Genomic DNA, 12,500 nt, shown 5'->3' on the forward strand with positions numbered 1-12,500 from the left:
AAATGTAATAGAAAAGAATGTTATGGCAGTATAAAATTACCTACAGCACCTGGCATTCCCAGGTGGTCTCCCGTCCAAGTACTAACCAGGCCCAACACTGCATAGCTTCCAAGATCAAACGAGATTGGGCATGTCCAGTGTGGTTTGGCTGTAGGTGCTCAAAAGCATTAACTTTAGACCTCTATTACTTCTTAACTCAAGTAAATTCATTGATAAGTTGAAAAAATTAAATGTAAAATGTAATAGAAAAGAATGTTATGGCAGTATAAAATTACCTACAGCACCTGGCATTCCCAGGTGGTCTCCCGTCCAAGTACTAACCAGGCCCAACACTGCATAGCTTCCAAGATCAAACGAGATTGGTCATGTCCAGTGTGGTTTGGCTGTAGGTGCTCAAAAGCATTAACTTTAGACCTCTATTACTTCTTAACTCAAGTAAATTCATTGATAAGTTGAAAAAATTAAATGTAAAATGTAATAGAATAGACTGTTATGGCAGTATAAAATTACCTACAGCACCTGGGATTCCTAGGTGGTCTCCCATCCAAGTACTAACCAGGCCCAACACTGCATAGCTTCCAAGATCAGACGAGATTGGGCATGTCCAGTGTGGTTTGGCTGTAGGTGCTCAAAAACATTAACTTTAGACCTCTTTTACTTCTTAACTCAAGTAAATTCAATGATAAGTTGAAAAATGAAATGTAAAATGTAATAGAAAAGAATGTTTTGGCAGTATAAAATTTCCTACAGCTCCTGGTATTCCCAGGTGGTCTCCCATCCAAGTACTAACCAGCCCCAACACTGCATAGCTTCCAAGATCAGATGAGATTGGGCATGTCCAGTGTGGTTTGGCTTTAGTTGCCCAAAACCATTAACTTTAGACCTCTATTACTTCTTAACTCAAGTAAATTCATTGATAAGTTGAAAAAATTAAATGTAAAATGTAATAGAAAAGAATGTTATGGCAGTATAAAATTTCCTACAGCACCTGGTATTCTCCAGTGGTCTCCCATCCAAGTACAAACCAGACCCAACACAGCAAAGCTTACAAGATCAGACGAGATTGGGCATGTCCAGTGTGGTTTGGCTGTAGGTGCTCAAAAGCATTAAATTTAGACCTCTATTACTTCTTAACTCAAGTAAATTCATTGATAAGTTGAAAAAATTAAATGTAAAATGTAATAGAAAAGAATGTTATGGCAGTATAAAATTACCTACAGCACCTGGTATTCCCAGGTGGTCTCCCATCCAAGTACTAACCAGGCCCAACACTGCATAGCTTCCAAGATCAGACGAGATTGGGCATGTCCAGTGTGGTTTGACTGTAGGTGCTCAAAAACATTAACTTTAGACCTCTTTTACTTCTTAACTCAAGTAAATTCATTGATAAGTTGAAAAAATTAAATGTAAAATGTAGTAAAAAAGAATGTTATGGCTATATAAAATTACCTACAGCACCTGGTATTCCCAGGTGGTCTCCCGTCCAAGTACTAACCAGGCCCAACACTGCATAGCTTCCAAAATCAGACGAGATTGGGAATGTCCAGTGTGGTTTGGCTGTAGGTGCTCAAAAACATTAACTTTATACCTCTTTTACTTTTTAACTCAAGTAAATTCAATTATAAGTTGAAAAATGAAATGTAAAATGTAATAGAAAAGAATGTTATGACTATATAAAATTACCTACAGCACCTGGTATTCCCAGGTGGTCTCCCATCCAAGCCCAACACTGCATAGCTTCCAAGATCAGACGAGATTGGGCATGTCCAGTGTGGTTTGACTGTAGGTGCTCAAAAACATTAACTTTAGACCTCTTTTACTTCTTAACTCAAGTAAATTCATTGATAAGTTGAAAAAATTAAATGTAAAATGTAGTAGAAAAGAATGTTACGGCTATATAAAATTACCTACAGCACCTGGTATTCCCAGGTGGTCTCCCGTCCAAGTACTAACCAGGCCCAACACTGCATAGCTTCCAAGTTCAGATGAGATTGGGCATGTCCAGTGTGGTTTGGCTGTAGATGCTCAAAAGCAAAAACTTTAGACCTCTATTACTTCTTAACTCAAGAAAATTCATTGATAAGTTGAAAAAATTAAATGTAAAATGTAATAGAAAAGAATGTTATATCAGTATAAAATGATGTACAGCACCTGGTATTCCCAGGTTTTCTCCCATCCAAGTACTTACCAGGCCCAACACGGCATAGCGTCCAAGATCAGACGAGATTGGGCATGTCCAGTGTGGTTTGGCTGTAGGTGCTCAAAAACATTAACTTTAGACCTCTTTTACTTCTTAACTCAAGTAAATTCATTGATAAGTTGAAAAAATTAAATGTAAAATGTAATAGAAAAGAATGTTATGGCAGTATAAAATTACCTCCAGCATCTGGTATTCCCAGGGGGTCTCCCATCCAAGTATTAACCAGGCCCAACACTGCATAGCTTCCAAGATCAGATGAGATTGTTATTGTCCAGTGTGCTTTGGCTGTATGTGCTCAAAAACATTAACTTTAGACATCTTTTACTTCTTAACTCAAGTAAATTCATTGATAAGTTGAAAAAATTAAATGTAAAATGTAATAGAAAAGAATGTTTTGGCTGTATAAAATCACCTACAGCACCTGGTATTCCCAGGTGGTCTCCCACCCACGTACTAACCAGGGCCAACACTGCATAGCTTCCAAGATCAGAGGAGATTGGGCATGTCCAGTGTGGTTTGGCTGTTGGTGCTCAAAATCATTAACTTTAGACCTCTATTACTTCTTAACTCAAGTAAAATCATTGATAAGTTGAAAAAATTAAATGTAAAATGTAATAGAAAAGAATGTTATGGCAGTATAAAATTACCTATTACACGTGGTATCCCATCCAAGTACTAACCAGGCCCAACACTGCATAGCTTCCAAGATCAGAAGAGATTGGGCATGTCCAGTGTGGTTTGTCTGCAGGCGATCAAAAATATTTACATTAGACCTCTTTTACTTCTTAACTCAAGTAAATTCATTGATAAGTTGAAAAAATTAAATGTAAAATGTAATAGAAAAGAATGTTATGGCAGTATAAAATTACCTCCAGCATCTGGTATTCCCAGGTGGTCTCCCATCCAAGTATTAACCAGGCCCAACACTGCATAGCTTCCAAGATCAGATGAGATTGTTATTGTCCAGTGTGGATTGGCTGTAGGTGCTCAAAAGCATTAACTTTAGACCTCTGTTACTTCTTAACTCAAGGAAATTCATTGATTAGTTGAAAAAATTAAATGTAAAATGTAATAGAAAAGAATGTTATGGCAGTATAAAATTACCTACAGCACCTGGTATTCCCAGGTGGTCTCCCATCCAAGTACTAACCAAGCCCAACACTGCATAGGTTCCAAGATCAGACGAGATTGGGCATGTCCAGTGTGGTTTGGCTGTAGGTGCTCAAAAACATTAACTTTAGACCTCTTTTACTTCTTAACTCAAGTAAATTCATTGATAAGTTGAAAAATTAAATGAGGAATGTAATAGAAAAGAATGTTATGGCAGTATAAAATTACCTACAGCTCCTGGTATTCCGAGGTGGTCTCCCATCCAAGTACTAACCAGGCCCAACACTGCATAGTTTCCAAGATCAGACGAGATTGGGCATGTCCAATGTGGTTTGGCTGTAGGTGCTCAAAAACATTAACTTTAGACCTCTATTACTTCTTAACTCAAGTAAATTCATTGATAAGTTGAAAAAATTAAATGTAAAATGTAATAGAAAAGAATGTTATGGCAGTATAAATTTACCTACAGCAACAGGTATTCCCAGGTGGTCTCCCATCCAAGTACTAACCAGGCCCAACACTGCATAGCTTCCAAGATCAGACGAAATTGGGCATGTCCAGTGTGGTTTGGCTGTAGGTGCTCAAAAACATTAACTTTAGACTTCTTTTACTTCTTAGCTCAAGTAAATTCATTGATAAGTTGAAAAAATGTAATGTAAAATGTAATAGAAAAGAATGTTATGGCAGTATAAAATTACATACAGCACCTGGTATTCCCAGGTGGTTTCCCATCCAAGTACTAACCAGGCCAAACACTGCATAGCTTCCAAGATCAGACGAGATTGGGCATGTCCAGTGTGGTTTGGCTGTAGGTACTCAAAAACATTAACTTTAGACCTCTTTTACTTCTTAACTCAAGTAAATTCAATGATAATTTGAAAAAATGAAATGTAAAATGTAATAGAAAAGAATGTTATGGCTGTCTAAAATTACCTACAGCACCAGGTAGTCTCCCATCCAAGTACAAACCAGGCCCAACACTGCATAGCTTCCATGATCAGAAAAGATTGGGTATGTCCAGTGTGCTTTGGCTGTAGGTGCTCAAAAGCATTAAATTTAGACCTCTATTACTTCTTAACTCAAGTAAATTCATTGATAAGTTGAAAAAATTAAATGTAAAATGTAATAGAAAAGAATGTTATGGCAATATAAAATTACCTACAGCACCTGGTATTCCCACATGGTCTCCCATCCAACTACTAACCAGGCCAAACAATGCATAGCTTCCAAGATCAGACGAGAATGGGCATGTCCAGTGTGGTTTGGCTGTAGGTGCTCAAAAACATTAGCTTTAGACCTCTTTTACTTCTTAGCTCAAGTAAATTCATTGCTAAGTTGAATAAATTAAATGTAAAATGTAATAGAAAAGAATGTTAAGGCTATCTAAAATTACCTCCAGCATCTGGTATTCCCAGGTGGTCTCCCATTCAAGTACTAACCAGGCCCAACACTGCATAGCTTCCAATATCAGATGAGATTGTTATTGTCCAGTGTGCTTTGGCTGTATGTGCTCAAAAACATTAACTTTATACCTCTTTTACTTCTTAACTCAAGTAAATTCATTGATAAGTTGAAAAAATTAAATGTAAAATGTAATAGAAAAGAATGTTATGGCAGTATAAAATGATGTACAGCACCTGTTATTCCCAGGTGTTCTCCCATCCAAGTACTTACCAGGCACAACATGGCATAGCGTCCAAGATCAGACGAGATTGGGCATGTCCAGTGTGGTTTGGCTGTAGGCCCTCAAATAAATTAACTTTAGACCTCTTTTACTTCTTAACTCAAGTAAATTCATTGATAAGTTGAAAAAATTAAAAGTAAAATGTAATAGAAAAGAATTTTATAGTATGATAAAATGAACTACAGCAGCTGGTATTCCCAGGTGGTCTCCCGTCCAAGTACTAACCAGACCCAACACTGCATAGCTTCCAAGATCAGATGAGATTGGGCATGTCCAGTGTGGTTCGGCTGTAGGTGCTCAAAAGCATTAACTTTAGACCTCTATTACTTCTTAACTCAAGTAAATTCATTGATAAGTTGAAAAAATTAAATGTAAAATGTAGTAGAATAGACTGTTATGGCAGTATAAAATTACCTACAGCACCTGGGATTCCTAGGTGGTCTCCCACCCAAGTACTAACCAGGCCCAACACTGCATAGCTTCCAAGTTCAGACGAGATTGGGCATGTCCAGTGTGGTTTGCCTGTAGGTGCCCAAAACCATTAACTTAAGACCTCTATTACTTCTTAACTCAAGTAAATTCATTGATAAGTTGAAAAAATTAAATGTAAAATGTAATAGAAAAGAATGTTATGGCAGTATAAAATTACCTACAGCACCTGGTATTCCCAGGTGGTCTCCCATCCAAGTACTAACCAGGCCCAACACTGCATAGTTTCCAAGTTCAGACGAGATTGGGCATGTCCTGTGTGGTTTGGCTGTAGGTGCTCAAAAACATTAACTTTAGACCTCTTTTACTTCTTAACTCAAGTAAATTCAATGATTAGTTGAAAAATGAAATGTAAAATGTAATAGAAAAGAATGTTATGGCAGTATAAAATTACCTACAGCACCTGGCATTCCCAGGTGGTCTCCCGTCCAAGTACTAACCAGGCCCAACACTGCATAGCTTCCAAGATCAAACGAGATCTGGGCATGTCCAGTGTGGTTTGGCTGTAGGTGCTCAAAAGCATTAACTTTAGAACTCTATTACTTCTTAACTCAAGTAAATTCATTGATAAGTTGAAAAAATTAAATGTAAAATGTAATAGAAAAGACTGTTATGGCAGTATAAAATTACCTACAGCACCTGGGATTCCTAGGTGGTCTCCCATCCAAGTACTAACCAGGCCCAACACTGCATAGCTTCCAAGATCAGACGATATTGGGCATGTCCAGTGTGCTTTGGCTGTAGGTGCCCCAAACCAATAATTTTAGACCTCTATTACTTCTTAACTCAAGTAAATTCATTGATAAGTTGAAAAAATTAAATGTAAAATGTAATAGAAAAGAATGTTATGGCAGTATAAAATTACCTACAGCTCCTGGTATTCCCAGGTGGTCTCCCATCCAAGTACTAACCAGGCCCTACACTGCATAGCTTCCAAGTTCAGACGAGATTGGGCATGTCCAGTGTGGTTTGGCTGTAGGTGCTCAAACACATTAACTTTAGACCTCTATTACTTCTTAACTCAAGTAAATTCAATGATTAGTTGAAAAATGAAATGTAAAATGTAATAGAAAAGAATGTTATGGCAGTATAAAATTACTTACAGCACCTGGCATTCCCAGGTGGTCTCCCATCCAAGTACTAACCAAGCCCAACACTGCATAACTTCCAAGATCAGATGATATTGGGCATGTCCAGTGTGGTTTGGCTGTAGGTGCCCAAAACCTTTTAACTTTAGACCTCAATTACTTCTTAACTCAAGTAAATTCATTGATAAGTTGAAAAAATTAAATGTAAAATGTAATAGAAAAGAATGTTATGGCAGTATAAAATTACCTACAGCACCTGGTATTCCCAGGTGGTCTCCCGTCCAAGTACTAACCAGGCCCAACACTGCATAGCTTCCAAGATCAAACAAGATTGGGCATGTCCAGTGTGGTTTGGCTGTAGGTGCTCAAAAGCATTAACTTTTGACCTCTATTACTTCTTAACTCAAGTAAATTCATTGATAAGTTGAAAAAATTAAATGTAAAATGTAATAGAATAGACTGTTATGGCAGTATAAAATGACCTACAGCACCTGGTATTCCCAGGAGGTCTCCCATCCAAGTACTAATCAGGCCCAACACTGCATAGCTTCCAAGATCAAACAAGATTGGGCATGTCCAGTGTGGTTTGGCAGTAGGTGCTCAAAAACATTAACTTTAGACCTCTTTTACTTCTTAACTCAAGTAAATTCATTGATAAGTTGAAAAAATTAAATGTAAAATGTAATAGAAAAGAATGTTTTGGCTGTATAAAATTTCCTACAGCAACTGGTATTCTCCAGTGGTCTCCCATCCAAGTACAAACCAGACCCAACACAGCAAAGCTTACAAGATCAGACGAGATTGGGCATGTCCAGTGTGGTTTGGCTGTAGGTGCTCAAAAGCATTAAATTTAGACCTCTATTACTTCTTAACTCAAGTAAATTCATTGATAAGTTGAAAAAATTAAATGTAAAATGTAATAGAAAAGAATGTTATGGCAGTATAAAATTACCTACAGCACCTGGTATTCCCAGGTGGTCTCCCATCCAAGTACTAACCAGGCCCAACACTGCATAGCTTCCAAGATCAGACGAGATTGGGCATGTCCAGTGTGGTTTGACTGTAGGTGCTCAAAAACATTAACTTTAGACCTCTTTTACTTCTTAACTCAAGTAAATTCATTGATAAGTTGAAAAAATTAAATGTAAAATGTAGTAGAAAAGAATGTTATGGCTATATAAAATTACCTACAGCACCTGGTATTCCCAGGTGGTCTCCCGTCCAATTACTAACCAGGCCCAACACTGCATAGCTTCCAAGATCAGACGAGATTGGGAATGTCCAGTGTGGTTTGGCTGTAGGTGCTCAAAAACATTAACTTTATACCTCTTTTACTTTTTAACTCAAGTAAATTCAATTATAAGTTGAAAAATGAAATGTAAAATGTAATAGAAAAGAATGTTATGACTATATAAAATTACCTACAGCACCTGGTATTCCCAGGTGGTCTCCCATCCAAGCCCAACACTGCATAGCTTCCAAGATCAGACGAGATTGGGCATGTCCAGTGTGGTTTGACTGTAGGTGCTCAAAAACATTAACTTTAGACCTCTTCTACTTCTTAACTCAAGTAAATTCATTGATAAGTTGAAAAAATTAAATGTAAAATGTAGTAGAAAAGAATGTTATGGCTATATAAAATTACCTACAGCACCTGGTATTCCCAGGTGGTCTCCCGTCCAAGTACTAACCAGGCCCAACACTGCATAGCTTCCAAGATCAGATGAGATTGGGCATGTCCAGTGTGGTTTGGCTGTAGATGCTCAAAAGCAAAAACTTTAGACCTCTATTACTTCTTAACTCAAGAAAATTCATTGATAAGTTGAAAAAATTAAATGTAAAATGTAATAGAAAAGAATGTTATATCAGTATAAAATGATGTACAGCACCTGGTATTCCCAGGTTTTCTCCCATCCAAGTACTTACCAGGCCCAACACGGCATAGCATCCAAGATCAGACGAGATTGGGCATGTCCAGTGTGGTTTGGCTGTAGGTGCTCAAAAACATTAACTTTAGACCTCTTTTACTTCTTAACTCAAGTAAATTCATTGATAAGTTGAAAAAATTAAATGTAAAATGTAATAGAAAAGAATGTTATGGCAGTATAAAATTACCTCCAGCATCTGGTATTCCCAGATGGTCTCCCATCCAAGTATTAACCAGGCCCAACACTGCATAGCTTCCAAGATCAAACGAGATTGGGCATGTCCAGTGTGGTTTGGCTGTTGGTGCTCAAAAACATTAACTTTAGACCTCTTTTACTTCTTAACTCAAGTAAATTCATTGATAAGTTGAAAAAATTAAATGTAAAATGTAGTAAAAAAGAATGTTATGGCTATATAAAATTACCTACAGCACCTGGTATTCCCAGGTGGTCTCCCGTCCAAGTACTAACCAGGCCCAACACTGCATAGCTTCCAAAATCAGACGAGATTGGGAATGTCCAGTGTGGTTTGGCTGTAGGTGCTCAAAAACATTAACTTTATACCTCTTTTACTTTTTAACTCAAGTAAATTCAATTATAAGTTGAAAAATGAAATGTAAAATGTAATAGAAAAGAATGTTATGACTATATAAAATTACCTACAGCACCTGGTATTCCCAGGTGGTCTCCCATCCAAGCCCAACACTGCATAGCTTCCAAGATCAGACGAGATTGGGCATGTCCAGTGTGGTTTGACTGTAGGTGCTCAAAAACATTAACTTTAGACCTCTTTTACTTCTTAACTCAAGTAAATTCATTGATAAGTTGAAAAAATTAAATGTAAAATGTAGTAGAAAAGAATGTTACGGCTATATAAAATTACCTACAGCACCTGGTATTCCCAGGTGGTCTCCCGTCCAAGTACTAACCAGGCCCAACACTGCACAGCTTCCAAGATCAGATGAGATTGGGCATGTCCAGTGTGGTTTGGCTGTAGATGCTCAAAAGCAAAAACTTTAGACCTCTATTACTTCTTAACTCAAGAAAATTCATTGATAAGTTGAAAAATTAAATGTAAAATGTAATAGAAAAGAATGTTATATCAGTATAAAATGATGTACAGCACCTGGTATTCCCAGGTTTTCTCCCATCCAAGTACTTACCAGGCCCAACACGGCATAGCGTCCAAGATCAGACGAGATTGGGCATGTCCAGTGTGGTTTGGCTGTAGGTGCTCAAAAACATTAACTTTAGACCTCTTTTACTTCTTAACTCAAGTAAATTCATTGATAAGTTGAAAAAATTAAATGTAAAATGTAATAGAAAAGAATGTTATGGCAGTATAAAATTACCTCCAGCATCTGGTATTCCCAGGGGGTCTCCCATCCAAGTATTAACCAGGCCCAACACTGCATAGCTTCCAAGATCAGATGAGATTGTTATTGTCCAGTGTGCTTTGGCTGTATGTGCTCAAAAACATTAACTTTAGACATCTTTTACTTCTTAACTCAAGTAAATTCATTGATAAGTTGAAAAAATTAAATGTAAAATGTAATAGAAAAGAATGTTTTGGCTGTATAAAATCACCTACAGCACCTGGTATTCCCAGGTGGTCTCCCACCCACGTACTAACCAGGGCCAACACTGCATAGCTTCCAAGATCAGAGGAGATTGGGCATGTCCAGTGTGGTTTGGCTGTTGGTGCTCAAAATCATTAACTTTAGACCTCTATTACTTCTTAACTCAAGTAAAATCATTGATAAGTTGAAAAAATTAAATGTAAAATGTAATAGAAAAGAATGTTATGGCAGTATAAAATTACCTATTACACGTGGTATCCCATCCAAGTACTAACCAGGCCCAACACTGCATAGCTTCCAAGATCAGAAGAGATTGGGCATGTCCAGTGTGGTTTGTCTGCAGGCGATCAAAAATATTTACATTAGACCTCTTTTACTTCTTAACTCAAGTAAATTCATTGATAAGTTGAAAAAATTAAATGTAAAATGTAATAGAAAAGAATGTTATGGCAGTATAAAATTACCTCCAGCATCTGGTATTCCCAGGTGGTCTCCCATCCAAGTATTAACCAGGCCCAACACTGCATAGCTTCCAAGATCAGATGAGATTGTTATTGTCCAGTGTGGATTGGCTGTAGGTGCTCAAAAGCATTAACTTTAGACCTCTGTTACTTCTTAACTCAAGGAAATTCATTGATTAGTTGAAAAAATTAAATGTAAAATGTAATAGAAAAGAATGTTATGGCAGTATAAAATTACCTACAGCTCCTGGTATTCCGAGGTGGTCTCCCATCCAAGTACTAACCAGGCCCAACACTGCATAGTTTCCAAGATCAGACGAGATTGGGCATGTCCAATGTGGTTTGGCTGTAGGTGCTCAAAAACATTAACTTTAGACCTCTATTACTTCTTAACTCAAGTAAATTCATTGATAAGTTGAAAAAATTAAATGTAAAATGTAATAGAAAAGAATGTTATGGCAGTATAAATTTACCTACAGCAACAGGTATTCCCAGGTGGTCTCCCATCCAAGTACTAACCAGGCCCAACACTGCATAGCTTCCAAGATCAGACGAAATTGGGCATGTCCAGTGTGGTTTGGCTGTAGGTGCTCAAAAACATTAACTTTAGACTTCTTTTACTTCTTAGCTCAAGTAAATTCATTGATAAGTTGAAAAAATGTAATGTAAAATGTAATAGAAAAGAATGTTATGGCAGTATAAAATTACATACAGCACCTGGTATTCCCAGGTGGTTTCCCATCCAAGTACTAACCAGGCCAAACACTGCATAGCTTCCAAGATCAGACGAGATTGGGCATGTCCAGTGTGGTTTGGCTGTAGGTACTCAAAAACATTAACTTTAGACCTCTTTTACTTCTTAACTCAAGTAAATTCAATGATAATTTGAAAAAATGAAATGTAAAATGTAATAGAAAAGAATGTTATGGCTGTCTAAAATTACCTACAGCACCAGGTAGTCTCCCATCCAAGTACAAACCAGGCCCAACACTGCATAGCTTCCATGATCAGAAAAGATTGGGTATGTCCAGTGTGCTTTGGCTGTAGGTGCTCAAAAGCATTAAATTTAGACCTCTATTACTTCTTAACTCAAGTAAATTCATTGATAAGTTGAAAAAATTAAATGTAAAATGTAATAGAAAAGAATGTTATGGCAATATAAAATTACCTACAGCACCTGGTATTCCCACATGGTCTCCCATCCAACTACTAACCAGGCCAAACAATGCATAGCTTCCAAGATCAGACGAGAATGGGCATGTCCAGTGTGGTTTGGCTGTAGGTGCTCAAAAACATTAGCTTTAGACCTCTTTTACTTCTTAGCTCAAGTAAATTCATTGCTAAGTTGAATAAATTAAATGTAAAATGTAATAGAAAAGAATGTTAAGGCTATCTAAAATTACCTCCAGCATCTGGTATTCCCAGGTGGTCTCCCATTCAAGTACTAACCAGGCCCAACACTGCATAGCTTCCAAGATCAGATGAGATTGTTATTGTCCAGTGTGCTTTGGCTGTATGTGCTCAAAAACATTAACTTTATACCTCTTTTACTTCTTAACTCAAGTAAATTCATTGATAAGTTGAAAAAATTAAATGTAAAATGTAATAGAAAAGAATGTTATGGCAGTATAAAATGATGTACAGCACCTGTTATTCCCAGGTGTTCTCCCATCCAAGTACTTACCAGGCACAACATGGCATAGCGTCCAAGATCAGACGAGATTGGGCATGTCCAGTGTGGTTTGGCTGTAGGCCCTCAAATAAATTAACTTTAGACCTCTTTTACTTCTTAACTCAAGTAAATTCATTGATAAGTTGAAAAAATTAAATGTAAAATGTAATAGAAAAGAATGTTATGGCAGTATAAAATTACCTACTGCACCTGGTATTCCCTGGTGGTATCCCATCCAAGTACTTACCAGGCCCAACACTGTATAGCTTCCAAGATCAGACGAGATTGGGC

At 37.2% G+C, this 12,500-nt stretch overlaps 3 non-coding genes and 32 pseudogenes across 3 annotated transcripts; all 35 read right to left on the reverse strand.

Annotated features, from left to right (window-relative positions):
- Positions 1-37: 37 nt before the first annotated feature.
- On the reverse strand, positions 38-156 carry LOC148469251 (5S ribosomal RNA; annotated as a pseudogene).
- Positions 157-272: 116 nt separating this feature from the next.
- LOC148469252 (5S ribosomal RNA) lies at positions 273-391 on the reverse strand (annotated as a pseudogene).
- A 116-nt stretch (positions 392-507) lies between these two features.
- Positions 508-626, reverse strand: LOC148469253 (5S ribosomal RNA; annotated as a pseudogene).
- Positions 627-741: 115 nt separating this feature from the next.
- Positions 742-860, reverse strand: LOC148469254 (5S ribosomal RNA; annotated as a pseudogene).
- Positions 861-976: 116 nt separating this feature from the next.
- On the reverse strand, positions 977-1,095 carry LOC148469255 (5S ribosomal RNA; annotated as a pseudogene).
- Positions 1,096-1,211: 116 nt separating this feature from the next.
- LOC148469256 (5S ribosomal RNA) lies at positions 1,212-1,330 on the reverse strand. The gene has a single exon (XR_015873809.1). It is a non-coding gene; the product is annotated as a 5S ribosomal RNA (ribosomal RNA).
- A 116-nt stretch (positions 1,331-1,446) lies between these two features.
- Positions 1,447-1,565, reverse strand: LOC148469257 (5S ribosomal RNA; annotated as a pseudogene).
- Positions 1,566-1,904: 339 nt separating this feature from the next.
- On the reverse strand, positions 1,905-2,023 carry LOC148469258 (5S ribosomal RNA; annotated as a pseudogene).
- Positions 2,024-2,609: 586 nt separating this feature from the next.
- LOC148469259 (5S ribosomal RNA) lies at positions 2,610-2,728 on the reverse strand (annotated as a pseudogene).
- A 573-nt stretch (positions 2,729-3,301) lies between these two features.
- LOC148469260 (5S ribosomal RNA) lies at positions 3,302-3,420 on the reverse strand (annotated as a pseudogene).
- Positions 3,421-3,535: 115 nt separating this feature from the next.
- On the reverse strand, positions 3,536-3,654 carry LOC148469261 (5S ribosomal RNA; annotated as a pseudogene).
- A 116-nt stretch (positions 3,655-3,770) lies between these two features.
- LOC148469262 (5S ribosomal RNA) lies at positions 3,771-3,889 on the reverse strand (annotated as a pseudogene).
- Positions 3,890-4,005: 116 nt separating this feature from the next.
- LOC148469263 (5S ribosomal RNA) lies at positions 4,006-4,124 on the reverse strand (annotated as a pseudogene).
- Positions 4,125-4,465: 341 nt separating this feature from the next.
- Positions 4,466-4,584, reverse strand: LOC148469264 (5S ribosomal RNA; annotated as a pseudogene).
- Positions 4,585-5,170: 586 nt separating this feature from the next.
- Positions 5,171-5,289, reverse strand: LOC148469265 (5S ribosomal RNA; annotated as a pseudogene).
- A 116-nt stretch (positions 5,290-5,405) lies between these two features.
- On the reverse strand, positions 5,406-5,524 carry LOC148469266 (5S ribosomal RNA; annotated as a pseudogene).
- A 116-nt stretch (positions 5,525-5,640) lies between these two features.
- On the reverse strand, positions 5,641-5,759 carry LOC148469267 (5S ribosomal RNA; annotated as a pseudogene).
- A 115-nt stretch (positions 5,760-5,874) lies between these two features.
- Positions 5,875-5,994, reverse strand: LOC148469268 (5S ribosomal RNA; annotated as a pseudogene).
- A 116-nt stretch (positions 5,995-6,110) lies between these two features.
- Positions 6,111-6,229, reverse strand: LOC148469269 (5S ribosomal RNA; annotated as a pseudogene).
- A 116-nt stretch (positions 6,230-6,345) lies between these two features.
- Positions 6,346-6,464, reverse strand: LOC148469270 (5S ribosomal RNA). Its single transcript, XR_015873912.1, has one exon. It is a non-coding gene; the product is annotated as a 5S ribosomal RNA (ribosomal RNA).
- Positions 6,465-6,579: 115 nt separating this feature from the next.
- Positions 6,580-6,698, reverse strand: LOC148469271 (5S ribosomal RNA; annotated as a pseudogene).
- Positions 6,699-6,815: 117 nt separating this feature from the next.
- On the reverse strand, positions 6,816-6,934 carry LOC148469272 (5S ribosomal RNA; annotated as a pseudogene).
- A 116-nt stretch (positions 6,935-7,050) lies between these two features.
- On the reverse strand, positions 7,051-7,169 carry LOC148469273 (5S ribosomal RNA; annotated as a pseudogene).
- A 351-nt stretch (positions 7,170-7,520) lies between these two features.
- On the reverse strand, positions 7,521-7,639 carry LOC148469274 (5S ribosomal RNA). Its single transcript, XR_015873810.1, has one exon. It is a non-coding gene; the product is annotated as a 5S ribosomal RNA (ribosomal RNA).
- A 116-nt stretch (positions 7,640-7,755) lies between these two features.
- LOC148469275 (5S ribosomal RNA) lies at positions 7,756-7,874 on the reverse strand (annotated as a pseudogene).
- Positions 7,875-8,213: 339 nt separating this feature from the next.
- LOC148469276 (5S ribosomal RNA) lies at positions 8,214-8,332 on the reverse strand (annotated as a pseudogene).
- A 351-nt stretch (positions 8,333-8,683) lies between these two features.
- Positions 8,684-8,802, reverse strand: LOC148469277 (5S ribosomal RNA; annotated as a pseudogene).
- A 116-nt stretch (positions 8,803-8,918) lies between these two features.
- On the reverse strand, positions 8,919-9,037 carry LOC148469278 (5S ribosomal RNA; annotated as a pseudogene).
- A 339-nt stretch (positions 9,038-9,376) lies between these two features.
- Positions 9,377-9,495, reverse strand: LOC148469279 (5S ribosomal RNA; annotated as a pseudogene).
- Positions 9,496-10,080: 585 nt separating this feature from the next.
- On the reverse strand, positions 10,081-10,199 carry LOC148469280 (5S ribosomal RNA; annotated as a pseudogene).
- Positions 10,200-10,772: 573 nt separating this feature from the next.
- On the reverse strand, positions 10,773-10,891 carry LOC148469281 (5S ribosomal RNA; annotated as a pseudogene).
- A 116-nt stretch (positions 10,892-11,007) lies between these two features.
- On the reverse strand, positions 11,008-11,126 carry LOC148469282 (5S ribosomal RNA; annotated as a pseudogene).
- Positions 11,127-11,242: 116 nt separating this feature from the next.
- On the reverse strand, positions 11,243-11,361 carry LOC148469283 (5S ribosomal RNA; annotated as a pseudogene).
- Positions 11,362-11,702: 341 nt separating this feature from the next.
- LOC148469284 (5S ribosomal RNA) lies at positions 11,703-11,821 on the reverse strand (annotated as a pseudogene).
- Positions 11,822-12,407: 586 nt separating this feature from the next.
- Positions 12,408-12,500, reverse strand: part of LOC148469285 (5S ribosomal RNA) — a 119-nt pseudogene continuing 26 nt past the window's right edge.

The sequence above is a fragment of the Taudactylus pleione genome, unplaced genomic scaffold, assembly GCF_031769625.1.
Source record: "Taudactylus pleione unplaced genomic scaffold, aTauple2 ptg000967l, whole genome shotgun sequence".
NCBI classification, from domain to species: Eukaryota; Metazoa; Chordata; class Amphibia; order Anura; family Myobatrachidae; genus Taudactylus; species Taudactylus pleione.